The sequence below is a fragment of the Sciurus vulgaris genome, assembly GCF_902686455.1.
Source record: "Sciurus vulgaris genome assembly, chromosome: X".
Classification (NCBI taxonomy): Eukaryota; Metazoa; Chordata; class Mammalia; order Rodentia; family Sciuridae; genus Sciurus; species Sciurus vulgaris.
Window position 1 is genome coordinate 41,695,450 of NC_136471.1, and position 14,300 is coordinate 41,709,749.

At 37.1% G+C, this 14,300-nt stretch overlaps 1 protein-coding gene across 1 annotated transcript in view; it reads left to right on the forward strand.

Annotated features, from left to right (window-relative positions):
- The first annotated feature begins 1,897 nt into the window (after window positions 1-1,897).
- ACSL4 (acyl-CoA synthetase long chain family member 4) overlaps window positions 1,898-14,300 on the forward strand; it is an 84,462-nt gene continuing 72,059 nt past the window's right edge. Inside the window, exon 1 of the mRNA XM_079124844.1 lies at window positions 1,898-2,055. The gene's annotated coding sequence lies outside the window, so the exon portion shown is untranslated. The remainder of the gene's footprint in view (window positions 2,056-14,300) is intronic.

The following is a 14,300-nucleotide window of genomic DNA, read 5'->3' on the forward strand; positions in this document are numbered from 1 at the left end:
GAGATATGTTAGGTAATAAAGATGCCAGAACTGTGGGTACTAATAAATAGTTTAAATGTTAAAGCTCTTGAAAATTCAAACAGTTTTGTTGGTCTGATAAATATATTTATATCATGTATGTGTGCATACACATATGTTTTAGACAGACATACATACAAATAACAACAACAACAACAAAAGATCTTCAGGTTCTAGTGACTTCTTTCTCCTATGTCTTGTAAAGTTGGAGGAAATTCAGTAAACTGAGGACTAAATGTTCAGATGAATTACCTAACTGAAAATGTCTGGGTCAAGAGAAAGATAATAAGGAAACTGGCAAAAGTACCCTTTAATTAGAAGTTCTTTTTCATCTCAGTCTAACATTGATTTATGTGTTATACTAGTTCTGTGTTGTATCTTTTTTAGTTCCACAAGACACTAAATGTGTTGAGGGCAGGAATGATCATTCTTCCAACTTTTGTGTTAACCCTACTACAGATGACAGTTCTCTGTACACTCTAGGTAACTACTGAATTATATTGCTGAGAAATAATTACCCATTTCTGGGATTAACAACAAGATCTCATAAAAATAAAGACAGCAATTAAACTTGATGTTTGAAGTCTTGAACTTTCTAGGTCATTCTTGAAAAAGGATACTGCATGAGTGCTTCAGCAATATTTATAGGCAAATTATATGTAAGTGACTGGGTCGATTGGAAAGTAAATGAGTACCAGGACTTCAGAGCAATAATACAAATGCTATAGCTCTGTACTTTTCAGTTAGCTACCTACAGTGTCACCTGGGATGCTTATTAAAAACTCAAAATTCTTAGTTTCACTCAGATCCTGATCAAAACGTATGGGGGTTATAGCTTTCGGTACCCACATTTGAACAAGAGCCCCAGATGGTTCTGATGTATACAGTCTAAGAAGTACTGTAGTTTGCAATCTGAGATGGTCAGGCATATCTGGTAATTCTAGGGGAAATGGAAAATAGCAAGCGAAGTGAAATGCCCACTATCAGCAGGAAGAGGAAGCTAGTCCACCATTATGCACCAGGGAACTGGAAGAATACTTGACATTTATTTCTTTTGGTGATATATTCTTGGAAGTTTGTCCTGGCTCATTTGTAGTTGTCGTCTGTCCCTTTTGAAGTACTGAGACAGTTCCCTGGAATTTTATTTTTACCAGTAAAATTTCTCGAATCTTTTGGGAAAGGCATTTGTAGGACTGGCTTATAAACAACGATCAGGGCCAGTAAGATGTCACAGTGCTGCGGTGACTTTTTCTTATCAGTTTTGAGTTCTTTTGCCATTACATGGTGGTGAAAATGGAAGGCGTAGCATCTTTGTGATTATTTCATTAGCGGGAGGGAGTGGCGATCTTAACGCAGTAAGAGTCAGGATAAACGGATGGGAAACATTAGCTCAGGCTTCCAGAAGCAGGAATGCCTTCAGTCAGAGTGTTAAGGTCTCTCTCTAAAGGAAGAGCAATGAAGTCCAAAGATAAGTGTCTTTAAAGGGAATCTGGAGGATGACCTCAAGGGAACTTTCACCCTGGGGCGCAGTCCTCAGAAGCAGGTGTGGGCGTGGGCCGGTTCTGCATCTCTCCGCAATTAGGCGCAAGGCCCATTGGAAACACACTCGACGGCACTGCCAGCAAGCCCGGGAGCAGCGGCAACCGGCAAGGAGCCGTTAGCCGCCTCCGCGCCCCCTCAGCACCCTTCCCTTACAGCTGGTGCTCGCTCTGCTCCGCCTTTTCGGCTGACGTCCCAGGCGAGCGGGGGCGGGCATGTGGGTGGGCCGAGCCGTCTGCCGCCTGCGATTCGGCCGGCTCAGCCACACCACCGCGTGCCCCCGCTCCTCCCGCCCCTCCGGGCGCGTCTTTTCCGGGCTCGCGCTGCGCCCCGCCCCCGCCGGCTGTCCGGGTGCGCGCGCCGCCTCTGCGGCTTTTTCTCTGGCCTCCGCGGCGCGCCCCTCCTCGCCCCAGTGCTCGCGGGCACGCGGCTCCCTTCGTGAGCTTCCCGAGGGCTAGGTGCCCGCCGGCTGCGAAGACGCGGAGGGCAGCGCCTTGGGTGAGTAACGCCTGATGACGAGGCTGCGGCCCGGGCACCGCTGCTTTTAGGTCTCTGGGCTCCAGCTGCCCGGGGGTTAGCGTAGCTCACCTGAGCCCGCAGGAAGCTAGGTGGGCATTCCTGTCCCGGGAATCCGCTCGCTTTCTCCCTGAGCCCGGCCAATCTACCCTCCCGCCTCTCCCGAGGCCAGGAAGATACCTGCGGTCACTGTCTTCTCCTTTTGTAGTGGCTGGGGTCCTTGAGAACCTGGCTTGCCTCTTTCTGCCACTCACGGTAACCCGAGGCCAGAAGTCATCTTCCTGATCAGACTATGAGGCTGTGCCATGACCCTTTTGAGAGGAGCACATCAACTGCTTGCTAGACCTCCAAACGACCTTTAGGGCGCCCCTAGACCTCAGCTCCATTTTGTCCCCTCCCAGTCGCTCTTTAACTGAGAGCCGGGGTCGGGGGTCTTTCTGGCTACAGAAGCATCCGGACTCTCGAATTTGGGGGATGCCGATATCCTGTTAACATCCATACCTTTAAAAGGTGATGCTAGAAAACAGATGAATTCTAGCAGAAGCATGCTTTCCGCCACCCCCAACCCTGTCCTTTCTATCTACATCCCTGCCTTCACTTGGTGCTGTATATTTAGTATTAGCTTTATTCACTTCCTCTTCCTCTCATTTGAGTACCCGAAAGAACTGTGGCTGAAGTCTATAGACACAGAAAAATCTAGGAGAATATGATTCATTGCCTAAACCCATCAAAGGGTTACATATTTGAAATAAGACGTCATTTCTTTTTTACTTCAGCATCTCCTCCTTCGATGGCATTTTTTTCACCCTCTTGAAATTAACTTGCTTTATTCGCTACTTTGACCTTTAAAAAAAGTCCATCCTCACTCTGAGAAATGATGGTGAGATGCAGAATGAGGGTAAAATAGCACTGAAAAGAACCCCGTTGAAAAAGTAAGCACTTCACTTTATTGGTTAATGGTTTAATTAACTGCTCAGTTTCCTCTTCTGCAAAAATAAGGATGTTGGTGTGGAGCATAACTAAGGTTCCTTCTAGTGTTTTCATTCTTGTACCTCTAAATTAATGCTTACTAACATGTTGCTGCATAACGGAGATTTAACCCAAGGAAACTATTTCCCATCGTTGCTTGTAACTTTAGTTTTTCTTTTCTTTTGCCTCTAACAACAGTTTCTTGATACACGAGGCAGCAAGGGGAGCTTTAATTATTATACTGCCAATAAGCCTATCAATCAAGATTTTAATGGTGTAAAGTCTCTTTCTTAAACTGCAAAATAACTCATCTTTTCAATTGAAGCTGCTAAAGGCTAAGACATGTAAGATTCCTGTTACAATTAACAAATACTCTGCCATTTAGGTGTCAGATGAAACATTAAACTGTCAGTACACTTCCCATTTTAGACTAAAGTGCCTTATCAGACCATAAGTAATCTGACACCTAAAAAAAATCCATGGAAAGTGTAATGCAGCAAGTAACTTCGAGTACATTCAGCTTTGTGTGTGTGTGTGTGTGTGTGTGTTTTGGAAAACCCTTGGAAAAAAACCAACAAATGATTCAGATTAAGTTTTTGTTTGAATATTTGGGGCAGTGATGAGATAGTGGACAAAGAAGAATCTTGCCCAATTCAGTGAGAAGAAAATGAGTTGGGACTCTGGAGAAGCTTGGGTACTAGTTCCAGCTCTACCTAGATTTGTAACCTTGAACAAGTCATTTTACCTTTCCTAGTTTTCACATTTGTAAAGTGTCTTCAGACAGTTGACAGAATCATCTGAAAGTTCCTCAATATGAAATCTGTATTCTTAATACTCAAGAGATATGACGAATATGTGTATATAATGCACTTTTCATTAAGACTCTGTCACAAATCCTGATGTATCATTTACTATTTAGAATGTTTTCCTCAAAGGTCTACATATGCTAGCTTCAATTTAAATATACTTAGTTCCTAATTCATTGGGTCTTAATGAGTTCCTTACTATATTTGGAAATCTATAAATTGGGAAGCATTTTACAAAAGTCAGATGTCATATTGTTAACTTCTACTTGTAAATGAAACATATACTATAGGTATATATGCATATATACACACATAACACTGGTTTTTAAATATCCATGGTTTTTAGAGATTTGTAAGAAAATGTGTACATACTGCCTTATAACTGTTATTGGCCAAGAACTTTAAAAGAATACACTGATATCTCATTGTGTTTATTCATTCAACTATCTTTTCCCCTCATCTATCACTTATTTTGTGCCAGGCCCTCAAGATATTATGGTTATGAAGACAGCTGCTACTTTGAGTATGTTGTCTGGGATGGTGGTGGAGTTGTAGAGAGACAGATATATGTGCAGTTAATTTTTATTAAAAATGAAAGCCAAGGATATGGACTCAATGGTAGAGCACTTATCTAGCATGTGTGAGGTCCTGAGTTTGATCTCCAGTACCACAAACAACAACAATAAAACACAACAGCCAAATCAGTGACATAAACCAAATTCTGGGAGAAGTTAAGGTTCCATAAGGGAGAAGATGATTGTATTAACTATAGACTATTCAAAATTACTTTTGTTTCCTTCCTTGGCTTTCAATTGCTGAACCCTTAGCAAAACTAAAAGCATTCCTCCCCAACTTGTCTTACATACTCTTTTCTTTCGTTCCCTTTTGACTTTGAATTTTCACATAGTTGTAGATTGTCATATAGTCATAAAAAATAGTGCCCTTCATTTGATTTTCCCCAATGGTAACATAATGCATACCTATATTATCACAATCAAGAAATTGAAATAGATACAATCTAGTCATTTTATTCAGATTTTACCAGTGGTTTTCTTTTTCTTTTTTCTATATTTTTTCTTCTGGTACTGGAGATTGAATCCCTGAGAGCTCTACCACTGAGCTACCTTCCCAGCCCTCTTTATTTTATTTATTTATTTTAAAATTTTGAGACAGGGTCTCAATGAATTGCCCACATTGGCCTGGAACTTGCAATCCTCCTGTCTCAGCCTCTGGGATTACAGGCATGTGTCACTGAGCCCAGTGATTTCAGCAGTTTTAACATGAACTCTTGTGTATATTTAGTTCTCTATGATGTTATCAGTTGTAGATTTGTATGTTCACCATAGGCAAGCTACAGAACAGTTCCTTCACCACAAGGATTCCTTATGTTGCCCTTTTATATTTACAGATGTCTCCCAGGCTCTCTGGCCACTTGGCAATCACTGTTCTGTTTTCCACATCTGTTGTCATTTTAAGAATGCTAAATAAATGGAATCACACAGTATGTAACCATTTGAAATTGACTTTTTTTTTTTTAACCCATGTGGTATATAGTTCCCTGGGGATTCAGGTAGAGAATGTATCCTTTATCAACATTTTGTTCCTTTCATTGCTGAGTGGTATTCCCTAGTATTGATGTATGTTTAACCATTCACTTCTCAAAAGATATCTGGAGTTTCCAGGGTTTTATTTTTTTTTTGGGGGGGGGGGTTATAAATAAAGATCCTGTGAAAAACTATGTACAAATTTTTATGTGACCGTTAATTTCCCTTTCTTTGGTTTAACTGCCTAAGAGAACAATTGCTGGTTGTTTGGTAGTTGCATATTTAGTTTTCTAAGGAACTATCAAACTGTTTTCCACAGTGACTGTATGATTTTTTACATCCTCATTAGCAAGGTATGAATGTTCCTCATCCTTGCCAGCATTTGGTTTTGTCATTGTTTTTTAATTTAGCCATTTTGATAGGTTTGTAAGATATTTTCCCATAATTTTAATTTGTGATTTTTGAAGAGCTAATGATGTCAAATGTCTTTTCACTTACTCATTTGCCATCTCTGTATCCCCTTCAGTGAAATGTTCATTCATGTCTTTTGTCCATTTTCTATTTGGATTTTTTTAACTGTTGAGTTTTGAGAGTTCTTTACATATTTTAAATACTAATCCTTTAGGTATGTGTTTCAAAAGTGTATTCTTGGGCTGGGGAGGTAGCTCAGCTGGTAGAGTGTTTGCCTCGCAAGCACAAGGCCCTGGGTTCAATCCCCAGTACCGCAAAAAAAAAAAAAAAAAAAAAAAGTATATTCTTTTAGTCTGTAGCTTGTCTTCCCAACCTCTTCAGAGATGTTTGCAGAACAAAGGCTTAAGTTTGGATGAGGTCCAGTTTATTAATTCTTCCTTTTATGGACTATTCTTTTGGTGTCAAGGGATCTTACGTACTTTTCTTACTTAATTTTGTTTCCCTCTGTATAATATCAATTATTCGTGTAAGCAATATGAGCATTTTCTCTTTCAACAGTCCTAGAGCACAAATATATTCTGTGAACAAATGGCCTTGAGTTTAGTATGTGAATGCTCACACATGCTTTTACTATATTAAAATGGCTCCCATGCTTTTGTGCCTTAAAAATATGATATCTACTTCACCAGGCTGTCACATACCACATACAACATAAAAATCTGTATTTTAAAGTAAATAGACACATGATGTGCCAAGAAGGTTTTTGGTTTCACTTTCTAAATTAAAAATATTTTGGCAAAACTATATATTTTCTCATCAAAGATTTTGATAAGTAACCCGAGGAACAAATTTGTGTTCTCATTTAACCATTCTTTGAAAGTCTATTTCTGCATTTTCAGTAATGAAATTATGAATCATAACCACATATTTGGTGGGCTTTTTTCATTGTTATCAGAATAATGAATAAAAGATTATTGAATCTGACTGTTAAAACTCCATATTTTCCTTTTATAGTTGCACTTAGCATTCATTTTAACTGTTTTTAAAATAAATTTTAAGGCTGGGTTGTGGCTCAGTGGTAGAGCACTTGTGTAGCATATGTGAGGCACTGGGTTCGATCCTCAGCACCACATAAACATAAGTAAATAAATAAAATAAAGGTATTGTGTCCATATACAACTAAAAATGTTTAAAAATTAATTTTAGCTTTAAGTGATGCTAATTATTTTACATTTAAATGTGTGTGTGTACTTGACAGACATAGCAGCACACACCTGTAATCCCAGCAACTCAGGAGGTAGAAGCAGTAGGATTACGTGTTTGAGATCAGCTTCAGCATTTTATTCAGGTTCTAAGCAATTTAGTGAGACCCCCATCTCAAAATGGAAAACAGAAAGGTCTGGGGGGCTGGGGATATAGCTCAGTTGGTAGAGTGCTTGCCTTGCATGCACAAGGCCCTGGGTTCAATCCCCAGCACTACAGAAAATGAAAGGGTCTGGCGATGTGACTCAGTGAGAAAGCACCTCCTGGATTCAGTTCCTAGTATAAAACTATAGTTATACACTCATAAGAACTTATAGGAAAAGGTTAGTGATTAATTATGAGAATAATCATTTCTGCAAAGTGGTATTAAAATTATCACTTGTCTTTTGATTGTTATCATATTTGCTCAATTATTTGTGCAGCTAGGGTAATATATTCCTGTTTGAAAAAGATCAACATTGGTATAAGGCAGGGACAAGCAAAATGCTCCCTGTGGCCAAATCCTACCCATTACCTGTTTTAGTAAATAAACTCTGCTGGAATGCAGCCACATCCATTCATTTATGTACTGTCAGGCTATTCTCACAATACAACATCAGAGGTAGAACAGGCCTTATGGCCTGCTAAACTTATTTACTCTCTGGACCTTTATAGAAAATGTTTGATCCCAGAGATAAGGCAACCTTATAAATCATCATCCTATGTTATCAAAGAAATTTAACAGACTGCCTTGACTTTTTGTACATTTTGTTTACATTTTTAGAGGATATTGTGATTCAGAAGACTGTTTTCTTGACAAAGTTAGCAGGCTTGGTAAGGCATGTATAGAGAATTGGAAAAGTTGATTTTGTTGTGATTATTGAAGTGTTAGTTATTTCCATGTGAATGTAATTTTATAGGTATGGCAACTAGAAGTGTATGCAGTCATGATGATGTAGATCTTCACTGGGAGCCACAGTGATTGGTAATCAGTAAGCCAGGCATGGCAGCACTTTTGCTCCTGAAATTGCTTTGTGATATTTAAAGACATAGTACTATGAGTCTGTCGAACTGAACTTAGACTATTGTCTATTATTTTGTTTGCCCAGCTTCCTTCTTTTGTAAGTTGACACTTTAGTTCTCTTAAATGCTCAGTGTTTTTGAAAATGGAAATGGATTTAAGACAGTTGCTTATACATTCAGAAGGAAATGTATCCCCACCTCTTATGATACACAGAAATTAAGATATATTTAAAAATATTAGTATATATTTAAAAATATAAGTTTATATTTTTAATACTTTTGGAAAGTAAGACATCATAAAAAGTTGAAAAGATAAATGTGACACTAGAGAGAAATAGCTTCCACATATGCAGTAGAAATATTTGACTTTCCTGACTTACTACATTAAATGATGATCTTCAATTTCCTGTGCACTGAACCTTTGCTATTAGTAGGTTAGTCTGTAGCATTCCAGTGTGCTTGTGTACCAAGATGTTTATTTATTTAACCTGTATAATTTCGTTCTACATGTTTTTTTAAACATGTAATTTGTTTAATATTTTGTAACCTGGTCAAATATGAGTTGGGAGATTTGGAGCTCTTACTGAAAACTTACAGGTTAATAAGTACAATGTCTGGGATTTGCTTCTTAGTTTATGGGGATGGGGGATGGAGTTGGGGAGTGGATAGATATTGAAGAAAATACAATTTAGTTACATAAGCTTCATTATAAATGAAACAAATTGAGTGTTTTACAAAGAGTTTGAAACAAGTTGCTAAGGAAAATACTAAGTAGGTATGGCTAAGACAACTATAATAGATCTGTGTAAAATTAATGTAGAAATCAAAAAAGTTTTGCACTTACCTTGCTTTACTAGTGTCTCAAGTCATTTGAAGTTTTGTCCTAAGAATTCAGTTTAAAGTTCTATATAATCAGTGGGCCAGGTGTTAAAGGCAAAGGTCTTGGCCTCTGGACCCTATATCAAAATGTTGGTGAATGATTGTACATTTACCACTGATAAAATGAAATGTGTGCAATGCATATTTAAAAATAATTTTCACCCAAATTTAACTTTTTATCCCCAACTATTCTAAATCACATTAGATAAAGGGCTTCTACTATATAATATGCATAATATGTAAAGAGCTCCTATAGATAAGTAAGAGAGACACCCATTAGAAAAAGTGGCAGAGGAATACAAGTTGGCATTTTTCAGAAAAAAATGAATAAAAATGATGAATAAAAAATTATGCTCAAATTTACTCTAATAATGAGGGAAACATAAACCATTTTTCACCAACTACATTGGCAAAAATTAAACATAACCACTTTTAACAAATGGGTACATTCGTTTGTACATTTTGTAGGTCTTTGAGAAAGAATAATTCAGTCCTCATTTTAAAATGTACATACATTTTGATCCAGCAATTCTAGGGAATATCTCCATGTATATAAAGCTATACATTTTTTCACTACAGTGAAAACTTGGCAGCAACCTAAATATCCATCAGTAAGAAAATGATTTAAATAATAGGTTGTACTGTAGAATACCATAGAGCAATTAAAGGAAAAAGGAGACCTATAGGAACTGACATAGGAGTTCTAGAGTATGTTTTTATGTAGGAGATAAGGGTGAAGGGAGTCACAGAACAGTTGTACACCATAATTTCACTTATCAAAAAACAAATAAACCCTTATCATCTGTACAGATAATAAAAAAGGTCTGATTGATAACACACCAAGAGTAGGTATCCCTAGAGGAAAACGAGTTCTCTTAGAGGAAGGCCACATAGGGATACTTTAACTTTTTACCCTATCCAATTCTGTAGTGTTTTTAAATAATTTATAATTGATTTTTATAATTTTGAAGATTGATAATATGAAACATTGGCACACTGAAGGATAATTACAATATGGTTACTTTATTACATAACAGTACTGTGCTACAAATGTAATGGCTTGTACTGAGTGAGCTCTCAGGTGTTTTTTTATTACATAATTTTTTCCCCTTTGTTAAATACTATTCATATTTTCTAAATTCTCTACACTGAAAATTTAGGGAAGAATATAAGCACCATGATCCCATACCCAGAGAGCTTCTTTGTGTATGCTTATAAATAAATTTTTGTATGTATATGGACATTTGGATGCACATGTATGCACACTTGTAATCAGAGGTGCACACACATGTGTATCATCTTAACTACAAAAGTGGATTCTCAGAGTACATAGTGATTTATAACTTGCTTCCTTTAACTTGAAACTATACTGGGAACATTGTTCAGGATCAGTAACTCTGAATGAGTGAAAAAGATGTCTGGTGAGAATAGAACAATTTTGTGCCATATAAATATAATGTTTTAGTTAAAATAACCAGTTTCTAGGACAAACTATAATCTTGGTGAAAAAAAGTTATGGTCACCAGAAACAAATAACCAGGGAAGTTTTATGTTGTCAGTGTTGAACCAGTTCAGTTCTGTTTTGAATTTAACTGTGAACTTGTTACAGTCATATGTCTCTTAGCGATGGAATATGTTCTGAGAAATGTATTGTTAGTGGATTTTTTAGGCTGATTTTTATCATCGTGTGAACCTAGGTGGAACAACGTACTGCACACCTACTGAACATAATTGTATATGTTATGCTTTTATATGACGGGCAGCACAGTAGTTTTGTTTACACTAGCATCACCATAAGCATGAATAATGTATTGTGTTACAACTTTAGTAGGTAATAGGAATTCGTGAGCTCCACTGTAATGTTATGGGATTGCCATCATATATGTGGTGTATCATTGATGGAAGCATCATCATACAGCACTTGCCTGCAATTAAATTGTGGTTGCTAGTGATGACATATAAGTGAAATACTTTAAAATGTCATTAGAAAATTAATTTGTGTGGAGTTTGGTTTTAATGAACATTTACAAAAGTTCACACAAATGATTACTTTTGGTAAAAGAAAAACCAATTGCTGTGTCTGGTTTTTGGCTAAAGTTGTGCATGGCAAAGTTATATTTCTTTACAATTTATAAGAGTAAAGAAGATCTAGGTATCTGTAGTAATGTCAGTCTTCTGTGATACTTCTATGAAATGAAGAGCGGAGCTGTGTTGGAGAACCATGATAGGTTTGGGCAATTATGTCTGTATGCCACTTTCTCCTATCATTTGTATTTATGAAACAAATCCACTGAAGGCTCATTATAATATTCTCTGGGTTTATGCTGTGGCACTTAGAGGCAATAATATATCGTTTTATGATGAAGAAATTTTGTTCCTTTAATCATTTTCCACAAATTCAGTTGTGCATTTTATAAAGGAAGACCACCTGTGGACAAAGGTGTTAATACAAAGGATGTGCCTAGCCACTTATATTTTTGTTATGATGATGGAAACAGCCTCTGTTTTGCAAAATTATATGCATCTTGGCCTTTTTGGATTTGATTTGATAGCATGAGTTTTCTCTTATAGGTGCTATCAAGTTAGCAGACTTTACAGGGGAGTCAGGGTGGAGGTTCCCTATTTCAGTTGATTAATGAGAAGGGGATGTGAGATTGGACTATTAAAGAGGTGTTGAAAATGTTAATGGTGGATTCTAGTGGTTGTTGAATATTAATGCAGTGGGAACACATGATGAAATACCTGTTTTCTCTTAGGTATTTTGTTTATTACCTTTAATGTGTGCTCAAACTATTTTAATACTATAAAAAAGTAATGATAGGTTTGGAAGGACCAATCCCCAGAGGGTACCTGACTGATGTGTCATCAAAGAAAACCTAAGGAAGTGGGCAGTGCTGGTACTGCTGGGAAGATGGTGATCCTTCACTGTGCTCAGAATATGTTAGTCATTTCTGTTTCTCAGACAAACTGAAAGCTAAAAAGTTCCCTCAGACAGGAAACAGGAACTTGGTGAATGAGCTTAAAATTCAATCATGAATTTGAGAAGAGAGCTCATGCTAATATTGCATTGAATGAATCCAAGCAAAAGATGTATTCCACATGACCACTGAAGATACCAAGTTGAGAAGGAGCTTAAAATAATGATTGAAAAATCATAAATTTACTGAAGGATAGAACTGGGCATTATTCATAACAATTGTCAGATGAATGTGTTTTAGATGAATAGTGCAGAAAAGAGAAAAGCAGGTCAGGGATAATGATACTCCCACAGCTTGGAACCACCACTTTCTGAAATTGGTCAAAGGTAAATTATAATGTTAGTCTATCATGGTTTCAAGTCTTTGGTGGAATATTTGTGGTGCAGAAAGTTTTAGGTAGCAAAGCAAGCCCACAAAGATTTTAGAAGGTATTGGGTTCCCCTCTATGTCTAAACAATTCCTTACTATTTAAGTTAAGAGTTTCCAAGATGCAAGTTGTTTCCATAACCTGGAAGCTAGAAAAGACAGGGCTCAGGTGCAACTTTGGTGAATTATGCAACCTTTAATTGGGAATCCACGTAGTGTTTATTTTCTCAAATAGTCAGTATTAGCATTCTCATTCAAATACAGTTACATGTTCTATATTTTTAAGCAAAATGACTGCCCTCCTAAGGATGTTATGCAACTCAAAATTTTCCCTAGAAACATGTGACTGTTTTACTTAGATTTTCTTTTTAGTGTCAAGTATAAAGGCCAGAATTTTTATGTGGAAGCAGGATCTTTTCATTTATAAACATATTTACATTTTTTTTTTTTTTGTGGTGCTGGGAATCGAACCTGCAGCCTTGTGATTGCAAGGCAAGCACTTTACCGACTGAGCTATCTCCCCAGCTCATATTTACGTTTTTTAACATTATCTTGATTACCAAAAAATTAAATCTTAAAATATTTGTAGGAGAAAAGTTTCTCTTTAGGAAATAACCCTCAGAGAATTCAGGAGGTTCCTCTTATCCTCGGTTTTTACTTTCCATAGTTTTCAGTTACCCACAGTTTCGGTTACCCACAGTCAACCAGTCTGAAAACATTAAATGGAAAGTTCCAGAAATAATCAGTTTATAAGTTTTTAATGACTTATATTACAGTATGTTGAGATAATTATTCTATTTTTTATCACAGTCGCTTCCTTGCTTAATTTATAATTAAACTTTATCAAAAGTGTGTATGTTTAGGAAAAAACAGTGTATATAGGGTTCAGTATTATCCACAATTTCAGGCATGTGAAGAATGTCTTGGAGTATATTTCCCATGAATTTGGGGGGTACCATACTTCATTACAGGTCATATTAAAGTACAGGCTGTTTTAGAAGAGCCAGTTAACGATAAAATGAAAACCTTCATGGTGTATGCCCCTGCCTTATCTTGTATTTCTCTTTCAAAATGGAGTTCCCCAACATCACTTTTAACAGGTGAGCCATGTCTTTGCATTTCTTTTGGGCACTTGCTTGGCTTAAACTGAATGATTGGTAATTCTCAGCCCCAGGGGTACATAATAGTGGAGTTAAAAAGACACTTACACCAGCCCTGCCAGCTGTCTTGAATCCTAGCTCAGTAGGGGTATAACAGTAAAGTATAAACATAAGTGCTCTAGGGTGACAGCTCTGGCACTTGGGAGGAAAAAGTTCCAGTGGTGGGATAGCTCCCAACCCCTGTCTTATGCCTGTGTTACTCTGCATTTATACCATTGTCATTTGGTTACCTGCAATATTTCTGTGGAGTGATTGACGTATGATTGCAATAATAGAAAACTGGGGATTTGCAGCATACCACAGTGACACAGCCACATCAATGTTTATAGCAGTGCAATTCACAATAGCTGAAGTTTGGAACCAACCTAGGTGCCCTTCAAGAGATAAATTAATAAACTGTGGTATATACACACAATGGAATATCCCTTAGCTTTAAAGCAAAATGAAATTATGGCATTTTCTGGTAAATGGATGGAACTGGAGAATATTATGCTAAGCAAAATAAACCAATCTCAAAGAACCAAAGGCCAAATGTTTTCTCTGATACGCAGATGCTAATTCACAATAAGGCTGGTGTGGGGGAGGGGAGAATAGAGGTATTTTGAACTAGACAAGGGAGCAAAGGGAGGGGAGGGGCATGGTGGTAGGAATGATAGTAGAATGAATCAGACATAATACCCTATGTGCGTAGATGATTACAGGACCAGTGTAATTCTACATCATGTACAACCAGATGAATGAGAAGTCATCGTCCATTTATGTATAATGTGTCAAAATGCATTCTACTGTCATGTATAACTAATTAGAACAAATTTAAAAAAAAAGAAAGCTGGGAATTTGTTCCTAACA